Here is a 12,742-nt window from a genome sequence, read left to right as displayed (position 1 = left end):
CACAGCTGTGTGCCCATTGGCCAATCAGGCTAATTAATCACTCTCCTTTGAAAGTGGATTGAAGGCCTGGGACATAATAGGCCCAGCCCATTTTGGCTTTTTGGCCTTTTGCCTCTTTCAGCATTGTGGACCCTTGCTGCCCCTGTGCCTTTGGGCCCCTGCTCCATGCTTTCTGGCCTGCATGCTCCTCTGCATGGCTGGTTCCGGATGCTGGGTATGAATCCAGACTTCTTGTTATTTCTTAGAAAGGGCCTTCACTCTCCAATGCATTTCTCTCACTAAATAAAACTTAAAAACTTATCAAGCTGCCTTGTTCATTTGTGCCAGCATTCAGAATTCTTCTCTGAATATTAGGCAGGAATCCACTGGCTCATGAAGGGGTATGTCTCTGATTATATCTGGCACCCCAGATGGGACTTTTAAGGGGTCTGCCTCCAGTTACAACGTGTTTGTACTGGAAACCGCCATTATGGGTTGGAAGTTCCACCCTTCGTCACAGGAAGTGGACCCTCCACCATGTTTGGACTCACTTCCTGAGACAATGGGGCCACTAGGCTTCAGAGCTTGCACCACCCAAAACCAGCAAATGAAAAGTTGCTCTAGGATTTCTGATTTATAAATCCAAAACCTGAGGCGAACTCATTGTCAATAACTGTGAAATCCTCCCAATGTGACTTAAAGGCTTAAATTTGAGCTTTCCAAATACATACATTCCCCTTAAAAACACACAAACAACTTGGAAGAATTTAAATATCAGCAAACACTCAGAAACTGGCCCCTTTTCTTTTCATCTCACCTTTTCTCCCTAATTCCATTAACCCTAGCATTTTGTGTTCTCATTTTTTCTTCCTGAAGCTACAGAGATTAGGACCAGGAAAGACATTAACATGTGTGTTTTAGCTTTAGAAAACTCTTTTCCAAGGTGGGAGCCTCCAGCTCTTTCTGAAACCAAAAGCAAAACCGAAAATGCTTGAACTGAGAAACACAAAAGTGCACTTGTTTGCTGAGGTGAACACCCAGTGCATTCGCTCAGCAAATCACACTGCCGGTGTTGGAAAATGAATTTGCCTCCTGGCTGGCTGCACCAAATGTTATGGGCTAGGTTTAAGGCCTAAATTAATTTTCCAGGTTCTTACCTTTTACCTACAGAAGAATTCTAAATACAGGCCCAAACACAGCATGAGTGTGATAAACTTTACTTACAAAGTGAGAAAAATACACAGGCCCATTAGGGCTTTATTAGGGGAGAATGGGGCCAAAGAAAAGGAAATATCATACCCTCCTCTGCTTGTCCTGAGTCCACATGGAGGAGACAGAGCTAGCTTCCGCTCTTCCTAGCCCTTTATGTGCTCAGAAAAACAGAAGTGTTTATGTGGTGTGGTACCACCCCCATGTCTCATAGGAGGTACTTCTTGGGGAGGGGTCTCCTGATTGACAAGTAGATGAATGACAAAACAAAGTGAAGAAGGTGCAGCTTCCAGCTCATGAACTTAAAATTATCCATCTAATCTTGACCACATCATCTCCTCTGTGTGTATGTGTGTGTGTGTGTGTGTCACTCTGCATTTCAAATAAGATGAAAGCTAATAAATAGTAAATAATATTTTTTAAAATTCTAGTAGTTTTAGAAAACAGAAATGAGGTAAAATCCTAACAGATAAAAAAAGTAGAGTGGCTCAATGTGTTGTTAAATATAATAAAAATGAACTTTTTTAACATTCCATTTATTTTCTCTCTAGCATCTTAAAAATACTAAGTTCATTGAGGTCTAAGTTACTTAAAGTAAGATTGAATTATTTTTGCATACATTTTAGTACATTTGGACTGTTTCCAATTTTTTGGTGATTATGAATAAATCTGTGATAAATATTTGGCACAGTTATTTTTATGGACAATGCTATTTCATATGTGTTACACATAGTGATAATGGTAGATAGTTTATACCAAAGTTTCTGAACTATTTTCCATTCCAGAGTTTCTACCAAGATATGAAAGAATTACTAAAATTTGTTGGGGGGGGTGGGAACTAGATCAGAGTCACCTGAAAGATATATAAACCTCTAGTTGGGTACTGCTGTGCAGCAGAATTTGAAGGGTAAAGAGTAGAAGAGAAACTCCCTTTTCACCTTCAATCTTCTGAATTTCATATATGTGCAAATATTATCTAGTAAGTAAATACTAAAAAAAATAGAATCCTTCCAACTTTAAAAAATTTATTACAAAAAACTTAATGGAGGTAGGCCCCTTAATTTGAATATTTTACTCAAGCTTACTAAAGTTTTGAGAAGAGTTTTTGCTACTACAGAAATTTGAGAGGGCCCATACAGCATTTCTGGTTGTTGAAAGTCTGTATGATTCTAATAACTCTGAAAGAGGTGGAAGTATTTCACAGTTCAAAACAAAAATCTCTGCATTCACCACCAGTATAACCATGTGTCCAAACAGCTTGTTCCTGAACATCTTCATGTTCTGAATTAAGAAGTTGGATAAAAAACTTGAACAGCTCCCATTTCAATCACTACTTTGGTATGAAGAAAAGTTTCAGATGCTATATTAGTTAATGTCTGTGCAACTTCAAATTGTAAAGTACAATTTTCATTTCTTTCAAGAAATTTCGCAAATCTCTACAACTCCTGGCTTTTGTATAACTTGGTCCATTTGTTGATTAGGTTCTTTAGAAAAGCAACTTTCTAAATTTCTGTGTTGCTGCTACCTGTTAATCAGTATTATAAGGAAACAGCATCTGAACTGTATTAGTGGTAATAACTTCTTTTTCTGGAATGGGTACAGTGGAAGTGATATCTAGACTTTGGACAGAACTTCCCAACACTGACTCATTTCTAGGCAAAGAGACATTTCTGCTTTTGAACAACTATTCTCCCCACCACCAACTTTTTTTGCCTCCAAAACTATGTTCCTTCTTCCCTTTTTCTCTGCATTTCTTGAGGATTTAGAGCTTTATTCCTGTCATTTTTCTTTTTTTTTAAACTTTTATTTAATGAATATAAATTTCCAAAGTATGATTTATGGATTACAATGGCTTCCCCCCATACCGTCCCTCCCACCCACAACCCTCCCCTTTCCCACTCCCTCTCCCCTTTCATTCACATCAAGATTCTTGTCATTTTTCATTCTATAGTTATCTTTCCCTGGACTAACTATGCTATCAGTAATGTACTATTCCTTGGTGTCCTAACATCTTGGCGGCTATGGCTGCTGTAGGTGATGAAGGATTTTCACTCTGCCCCTACTTGGAGGGCAACAAGTGGGTTCACAGTCTAAGATGGTGATCAACTGTGCCCCTTCTTGGAGGCCCTGAGCCAAAAATTACCTTTTAACTTTCTTCTTAAATATAAGAATTCCCAGTTTGGACAATGGTATTAAAAAATAAAAAACAATGAACACAATTTTTTGCATGAATGAGAGAAGGAAATTTTTATATAGCTTAGGAAAAAACAAATTGAAATTTTGGAATCTTTAGAGAGAAGTTTTTCTTTAATCTTAAGCAGATTTTGTTGAATTGTTGGTTTGTTTTTATTATTTTTTTTTTCTTTTTTGACAGGCAGATTTAGACAGTGAAAGAGAGAGAGAGACAGAGAGAAAGGTCTTCCTTTCCGCTGGTTCATCATCCAATTGGTCGCCATGGCTAGTGTGCTGCACCAATCCGGAGCCAGGTGCCAGGTGCTTCCTGGTCTCCCAAGCAGGTTCAGGGCCCAAGCACTTGGGCCATCCTCCACTGCCTTCCTGGGCCACAGCAGAGAGCTGGACTGGAAGAGGAGCAACTGGGACAGAATCTGGCACCCCAACCGGGACTAGAACCTGGGGTGCCGGCGCCGCAGGTGGAGGATTAGCCAAGTGATCTGCGGCGCCGGCTGGTTTGTTTTTATTCTTAAAAAATTATTTATTTATTTTAAAGGAATAATGACAAAGAGGGAGACATACACACACACATACTGAGAGAGAGAGAGGGGGGAGAGAGAGAGAGATCTGGTTGCTTACTTCTCAAATGGCTGCAACAGGTAGGGCTTGGTCAGGGTGAAGCCAGGAGTCTGGAATTCCTCCAGCTTTCCCAAGTGAGAGTAAATACCCAAGTACCTGGGCCATCATCTACTTTGCCAGGTGCATCAGCAAGGTACTGGATCAAAAAGAGGGCAGCCAGGACTCAAACAGGCTCTCAGATATGGGATACTGATATTGTAAAAGGCAGTTGAACACACTGGATCACAAGGCTGGGCCTTGAATAAGTTTGTTGGATGCCATCCTAGAACATAATTTCTATGAGTGTTTACCTTATCCACTTTTCTTCATACAAAATGGCTCTTCTCTAAAGTTGAAAACTATATTGTTTTCCTACACAGCATGTTGGCTTCATTTTTGGCCCTTACTTTTCAAAAGTATATCATTTCCAACAATTGCACTATCCTTAAACCTGCAATTTTTATATGTTATTAAGTCATGCATCTTATGGAACAGCAAGATTAAACATAATCACAACTTAGACTTTTGTTATTTTTATATAGAATCCCAATATGCTATCTCAAAAAAGTCTTTTAAAAAATAATGTGGAAACTTACATTGAAGTGATCATCTAAGCAGAGGGAAGAAATCAATGAGAAATGATGAAAACATCATGTTTCATTTTTCCCCCAGACTCAATGTTCCCAACTTGTTCTGACAATTGGATTTTTATTTTGAACAAATAACTCAAAGCCTTTATAGAGCAAACAGCTCAACTGAATGAGAATAAAAGTGAACTTTAGTACAATTTTTAAAAATCAATCTAATCCTTCTGGCAAAGAGGGAACAACTGACTCACTTCATTGAGGTGCATTAAAGTAGGCCACTATTTAATACACTTTCTTGTTCACCAAGGAAATGACAACAAAATGATGTCAGGATCTATGGAAACGTGGTACCTACAAGGAGAACAAAATCAGGAGGGTAATTTTTCTTTGATATCTGTAAATGACCTGAGAGTTAGGGAAATGTGATGCCTTGCGGGAAACAGGATGAAGTTAGGGAACTCTGTCCCCCCATATCACATCTTTGCTTTTCCAGAACAAGGACATTTCACCTACCTCATGCAACTAGCAAATAATTTACTTTTATACTTTTCTATTGGCTAGAAAGTGCTTAATTCCAATGTGACTATACTTTTCTAGATTTGAAGATAAGGTCGATAGCCTTTGAGAACAAAAAGATCTCTTCCATAAAGAGCAACTGTATCCTTGCAAGGAGAGATGTCTGAAAAAAATTGGTATTCCAGTACCAGTTGCTATTGTCTAGGCATCTCAATTGTCAATAGAAATGCCTGCTTCCTCTAGACTACAATTCTTCATGTGAGAATAGGGCATTTACTTACCAAGATAGCACCTGATATATACTAAGTTCTCAGTGAATAGATAGATAGTTGGATTGAATGGAGTCAGAATTATTCAATGGAATATGTTTATGTTGATAAAAGATGTGATTCAGTTGGAAAAGGACTAGTGTGAAAAAAAAAATTCTAATTCTTTCCCAAATCTTCCTCCTCTTAGTAATGGCACCACTGTCCTCCCACATGTTTCAGTTGCAAGTCAAGAGATCTTTGATTCCTCCATTTTCCTTATCAGCTGCACTTATTCTATCACTTAATCTATCAGTTGTAACTTTCTACAGCCCCAGACAACAAGGTCCACCCATCTTTTTTCAACTATTCTAGAGGCAAAATAGACTGGGCAACAGTTCTTTCTGTCATATTCTACTGACCTCCAGGGTCACAATGTTTCTATTTTTGTACTCTTAAATTTATTCTTCACAAAACAACCAGAAAGATTTTTTTTTCCCAAAATGACAGCCATAGCTTTGTATATACATTTTACCTATACTCTTTTATAACTTTATATTGAATTAGGATTAAAATTAAAACTTTGTTTTACCGAATTTCAAGACACATCATGTCCTAACGTCTGCCTAATTTTCTCTTCTCAGACCTTCATTGCTGTTCTCTTGCTCACTGTGATCCATCACACATTCACAGTGTTTCTTAAACATTGTTTGTGTCATCTCTGGATAGGCCCTTTGATTTTGTTATACTCTATTTCTACAAATCAACATATATATATATATATATATATATATATGTATGTATGTATACTAAGACTTTTTCAGTGTATATTCCTAGAGGTGGGGTTGCTGGATATCAAAATAAAGGGTATTGCACAACAAGGGAAACAATTAAATGAAGATATAACCTATGAACTGGGACAGAATGTAAAAAAATGTAAGCTATGCATCCGATAAGGTATTCATATCCAAAAATATAAGGAATTCAAATAATTCTACAGAGGGTCAGGCAATTGTCATGTCAGCTAAAATACCATTTGGTGCCTGTATCACATATTGGAGTATTTGGATTTGTGTCCCAACTCTACTTCAAATTTAGCTTCATGCTAGCGTGTACCTGGGAGACTACAAGTCAACTCAACTACTTAGATCTTTGCTACCCACACAGGAGACCTCAATGTAATTCCTGGCTCCTGGCTTCCGTTTGGTTTGGTCCAAGCTATTGTGGGTATTTGGGGAGTGAACAAGTAGATGGAAGATCTCTCTCTTTCTCTCTCTCTTTCCCTCTCTCCCTTTCTCTCACTGCCTCCCTTTCAAATAAATTGAAAATAAATAAATGATAAAACATATTTATATAAAGAAAACAAACTTACCATGAAATGAGCAAAGTACCTGAATAGCCATCTCTCAAAAGAAGACATGCAAATGTTTAAGATATGTGAAAAAATGCTCAGCATCACTTATCTTTAGAAAGATGCAAATTAAAACTACAATCAGATATCATCTTACTCCTCTTACCAAGGTTTTTATTAGAAAGTTGGAAGATAAATATTAAAGAAGATTCTGAAAAAAAGAACTTTTATACACTGTTAGTCTGAATGTAGATTAGTGCAGACATTATAGAAAAAATAGGTCATTTCTCAAAAAATACAATTACCATATGATTCAGCAGTCACGCTATTGGGTATTTTACGAAATATTGAAAATCAGCATGTCAAACATGTCTACACTCCCATATATATTGCATTATTATTCACAGTTTCCACATCTGTCAAAACCATCATGTGGCCAGCGCCGCGGCTCACTAGGCTAATCCTCCACCTTGCGGCATCAGCACACCGGGTTCTAGTCCTGGTCGGGGCACCGGATTCTGTCCAGGTTGCCCCTCTTCCACGCCAGCTCTCTGCTGTGGCCAGGGAGTGCAGTGGAGGATGGCCCAAGTACTTGGGCCCTGCACCCCATGGGAGACCAGGAGAAGCACCTGGCTCCTGCCATCGGATCAGCGCGGATCAGCGCGGTGCGCCGGCTGCACTGCGCTGGCCGAGGCGGCCACTGGAGGGTGAACCAACGGCAAAAGAAGATCTTTCTCTCTGTCTCTCTCTCTCACTGTCCACTCTGTCTGTCAAAAATAAATAAATAAATACCATCATGTATGTGTGTGTCTATACAAATACACACATACATATATATTTATATATGCACACATACACACATATAAGGTGATACTATTTAATCTTAAGGGGAAAAAATTCTGGTGTTTGTGACACTATGAATGGAAATGAGTGCACAATGGAAAACAGTATGCTAAATGAAATCAATCAAACACAAAAAAGATAAATATCACATGCTCTTTCTTATAGGTGGAATCTGAAACAATTGAACATCTAATAGAAACACAATAGAATGTTAGTGACCACATCTTGTGTTTGGGAAGAATAAGGAAAGCATAACCAAGGGTACAAACTGATAGGCAGAGCAAATTTTGTTTTGTCTTTCTTTTTTTTTATAAGATCTTTTGTACAGTGTGGTGAATATAGTTAATAGTTGAGGCCCATATATTTCAATGTCCCTGGGAAGGTGGATCTCAGATGTTCTCAACACCGAAGATGTCAAATGTAATTGGCTCATTTTGGTCATTCCACATTGTATTTAAAGAGTTGTAACATTAGAGTGGTCATTGTGACACAGAGGATTAAGCTGACACTTGGGATTCCCACACCCCATTTTGTAGTGTTGGTTGGAGCCCTAACTATTTTGCTTTTGACCCAGCTTCCTGCTGATTTGTCTGAGAAGGCAGTGAATTTTCACCCAAGTATTTGTGTCCCTTACACCAGGCAGAAGACCTAGTTTGATTTCTGGGCTCCTGGTTTCTGCCTGACACAGCCCTGGAGGTAACAGGCATTTGGATGGCCAAACAGCAGATGGAATATCTTCCTCTCCCTATCTTTCACACCCTGCCATTCAGAAAAATAAATAAAATAAATATAAATAATATGTACTTGTACCCATGAATATGTACAACAATAACTTCATTTATTTACTTGAGAGAGAGATAAAGTTCCCATAACCAGTTTATTCCCAAATGCCTGCAGTGGTAGAAACTTGGCTGCAACCAAAGCTGAGAGTTGGGAACTCATTCCAGTTCTCTCATGAGGAAGGCAGGGACCCAACTACTTCAGTAAGTCATCCCCGATGGCTCCCAGTATCTTCATTTGCAGGAAGCAGGGGTCGGGAGCCAGAGCTGAGCATTGAATCCAGGTACTCAATCATCAAAGGCAAGTGTTCTAATGGACAGCTTAACCACTAGATCAAACACCTACCACTGGGATATCATTATTTTTTAAAAGATTTACTTATTTAGTTGAAGAGCAGTTGGAGGGGGGAGAGAGAAAGAGAGAGAAAAAGAGAGAGAGAGAGAGATCATCCATCTGCTGGCTTTCTTCTTAAATTACTGCAGTGGCCAATGCTGGGCCAGGTTAAAAGCAGGAGCCAGAAACTCCATCCTGGTCATCCATGTGGTTGGCATGACTCAAGTACTTGGGCCATCTTCTGCGGATTTCCCAGGCATGTTAGCAAGGAGCAGGATGAGAAGCGGATCAACAGGGACTCAAATTGGTGCTTATATGGGATGACTTTAATGCAGTACCACTACACCAGCCCTTGGGCTTCATTCTTCAAGAATTTCTAGATAAACTGGGTTTAGAGTTTTCCATGAAGGCTAAAGAGAAGTGCTGAGGTATTTGTAGAAGAAAGATGGCCTTACTTCTCATGTGGGGAAAGCACTGCCAATCTGTGAGACTGGGGCAGAAGTGAATGGGAAATTAAATTGTCCAGGCAAGAAATAATGAGGGCCTTGAAGTCAGTCCAGGCTCTCCATTACCCCTCTGCCAACCGCTCCTGAGACAAAGACACAAGGGCTAGGAAGGGTCAGCATACAGTGAAGAGTAAGGTTCCCACCCTATGAGTGCATCTTCAAAAGTGGAACCAGAGTCCAGACTTTGCCACCTGTGAGCTATATGACATCAGGCAGTTAATTAACAAGGTATATGTGTTTAGCATGTCCAAAGTACATGTCTCTCAAAGGTAGTTTTAAGAATTTAGTGATTCTTTTTTTTATTTATTTTTTTTTTATTTTTTGACAGGCAGAGTGGACAGTGAGAGAGAGAGACAGAGAGAAAGGTCTTCCTTTTGCCGTTGGTTCACCCTCCAATGGCCGCCGCGGCCAGCGCGCTGTGGCCGGCGCACCGCGCTGATCCGATGGCAGGAGCCAGGAGCCAGGTGCTTTTCCTGGTCTCCCATGGGGTGCAGGGCCCAAGCACCTGGGCCATCCTCCACTGCACTCCCTGGCCACAGCAGAGAGCTGGCGTGGAAGAGGGGCAACCGGGACAGAATCCGGCGCCCCGACCGGGACTAGAACCCAGTGTGCCGGCGCCGCTAGGCGGAGGATTAGCCTAGTGAACCGCGGCGCCGGCGCGAATTTAGTGATTCTTACTCAAAAATGTTAGCTTTCTAATATTTTTAAAATAAATCCAAACATTCCATGATTATTTTTTAAACTTTTTTTAAAGATTTATTTTATTTATTTGAAAGAGTTACAGAGGGAGGTAGAGACAGACGGAGAGACAGAGACACAGAGAGAGAGAGAGAGGTCTTCCAACTGCTGGTTCACTCCCCAAGTACCCTCAATGGCCAGAGCTGAGCTGATCCAATCCAAAGTCAGGAGCCATGAGTTTCTTCTGGGTCTCTCATGCGGGTTGCATAACTTTTTATTTAAGCATAATTTATATAAACAAAAGTTTACATATAGTAAATGTGTGTGTTGATAAATTTTCACAAGCTAAATACCAGTACGTAATCAGCATCTGGATCAAGAAACAGAACACTATCCGTGCCCAGGGGTCCCCACACACCCTCTCAATCAGCCACAGTCCTGACTTTTAATACTGTAAACTAGCTCTGCCACTGATTGAATTCTTTATAAACACCGGGTTCTAGTCCCGGTCAGGGAGCCGGATTCTGTCCCGGTTGCCCCTCTTCCAGGCCAGCTCTCTGCTGTGGCCCGAGAGTGCAGTGGGGGATGATGGCCCAGGTGCTTGGGCCCTGCACCCCATGGGAGACCAGGAGAAGTACCTGGCTCCTGCCATCGGATCAGCGCGGTGCGCCGGCCGCAGCGGCCATTGGAGGGTGAACCAATGGCAAAAGGAAGACCTTTCTCTCTGTCTCTCTCTTTCTCACTGTCCACTCTGCCTGTCAAAAAAAAAAAAAAAAGGAATCACATAGAACATGCTTGACTTCTTCCCCCCGAGTCCAGGCTTGTGAGATTCTTCCATTGTATTGTTGTACAAAGACAGTCTTCAGTGACCTGGCCTCAGAAATCACATAGCATCTCCCTGCAACCCAGTAAGTTCATTAAAAGGGAGACAGTCACTAAGATTAGTTCACATTCAAGGATTGGGGAACTTGGGACCATCTTAGGGAGATTGGTCTGTGAAAAAATTCACAGACACTTTTTAAGACCATCTCATATTCTAAAAATATTTCATTGCCTTTTACAATTTTCTTTTTTTAATTCTTTTTTTAACCTTTATTTAATAAATATAAATTTCCAAAGTACAACTTTTGGATTATAGTGGCTTTTCACCCCATAACCACACTCCCACCCGCAACCATCATATTTCCCACTCCCTCTCCCATCCTATTCATCAAGATTCATTTGCAGTTATCTTTATATACAAAAGATCAATTTAGTATATATTAAGTAAAGATTTCAACAATTTGCACCTACACAGAAACATGAAGTATAAAGTACTGTTTGAGTACTAGTTATACCATTAATTTACGTAGTACAACACATGAAGGACAGAGATCCTACATGGGAAGTGAGTGCACAGTGACTCTTGTTGATTTAACAATTGACACTCTTATTTATGATGTCAGTAACCACCAGAGACTCTTGTCATGAGCTGCCAAGGCTATGGAAGCCTCTGGAGTTTCTTTCCAGACACTATCTATTGAACACACCACAGATTGATTACATCACACCTATAGAATGTATATAATCAAATTGATGAAATGCAACAAATACTATAAATTATGTTGAATAAAGAAAACCTTGGACACTGTTGTCGAGATGTATATAGTACAGTCATTACAAAAACCAGTGTAGACCTTCCAGAAAAAAAGTAAAATAGAATTACATTATTATTATCATGCAGTGATAAATGTATAACTTTTATTTTTAGAATACATTCATATTGAATCACTCTTAAATACATGGATTTTTTTTTTCTCATTGACATTGTGTCTCTGATATGACATCATTATATCCTGGGGTTTTGCAGAATAGCTAAGCTATACTTATCAGATCTAATGCTTCAGAAAAAACACTTAGTAATAACTAGTATCAATACAAAAAAAGTCTGTTGTTGGCCTCTTAAGTCTTGAGTTCTTTTAGCCTTTTCTGTATTTACATTTAATTAACTATTGACAATCCTGAGTCTGACTTTATCTCTTTTTCTTCAATCTCAAGCTGTTGCTAAATGCAACTTTAGATCTGTAGGACTTTATAAACTACACTTTAACAACCACTCAGTTAGAAAAAGTCCCTGCTGGCTTGCTGGAAGCTACTCCTTTTAGGACATTTGTTGGCTCATCCACTCCTTCCTACTCCAATCACTAAAAGAAATCCAATCCACAACCCCCCAGTATTTGGAAGGAACATATTCCTCTAACAAAGACTCAGCAGGAAAAATAAAAAGCTGAACAATGTGCTTGATGTTATTTCTGCTTAAAATATGAGTAAATCTGAGCAAAAATGACAAATAAAATAATTTGTTAAAGTTTTGTCAAAGGGGCCAGCATTGCAGAGTGATGTTAGTTACCAGATGCAATATCTCATATGGGAGTGCCAAGTCGAATCCTGGCTGCTTTGCTTCCAATCCAGGTTCTTGTTAATGTGCTGTAGAAGACAGCAGATGATGTTCCAATTACTTTGTCCCTTACCACCCATGTGGGACACCTGGAAGGAATTGTGGTGGTAGTGGTGGGGTTCTTCTCTCTTGGTCAGCCCTAAATGTTGCAGCCACATGAGGAGTAATCAGTGGATAGAAGACCTCTGTGTGTATGTGTCTCTGTCTGTCTGTCTGTCTCTCCCCCTCTCTCTGTCACTCTGCCTTTCATATAAAAAATAAATCTTTAAGAAATAATTGAAGGGATAAATAATAAAAAATTTTTCTGGGTGATCTTTTAGTTTAATAGCTAAGATGCCCAACTTCCATATTGAGGTGCCTGGATTCAGTTCCCAGCTCCAGCTCCTGTAAAACTTTGGGCTCTTTAAGGTTGGAGATCCTGGTTCCCAAACATACCACCTATTGTTAGGATCAAAGCAAGCTCTCAGCAAACTATAAGATAGTGTTCA

At 39.6% G+C, this 12,742-nt stretch overlaps 1 pseudogene; it reads right to left on the bottom strand.

Annotated features, from left to right (window-relative positions):
* Positions 1-2,259: 2,259 nt before the first annotated feature.
* The window catches only part of LOC127483855 (importin subunit alpha-6 pseudogene), a 30,918-nt pseudogene continuing 20,435 nt past the window's right edge, over positions 2,260-12,742 (bottom strand).

The sequence above is a fragment of the Oryctolagus cuniculus genome, chromosome 12 (assembly GCF_051225735.1).
Source record: "Oryctolagus cuniculus isolate XC-2025 breed Fujian yellow rabbit chromosome 12, ASM5122573v1, whole genome shotgun sequence".
Taxonomy (NCBI): Eukaryota; Metazoa; Chordata; class Mammalia; order Lagomorpha; family Leporidae; genus Oryctolagus; species Oryctolagus cuniculus.
Note: the sequence above shows the minus strand (reverse complement) of the source record. Positions and strands in the feature narration are given on the sequence as shown.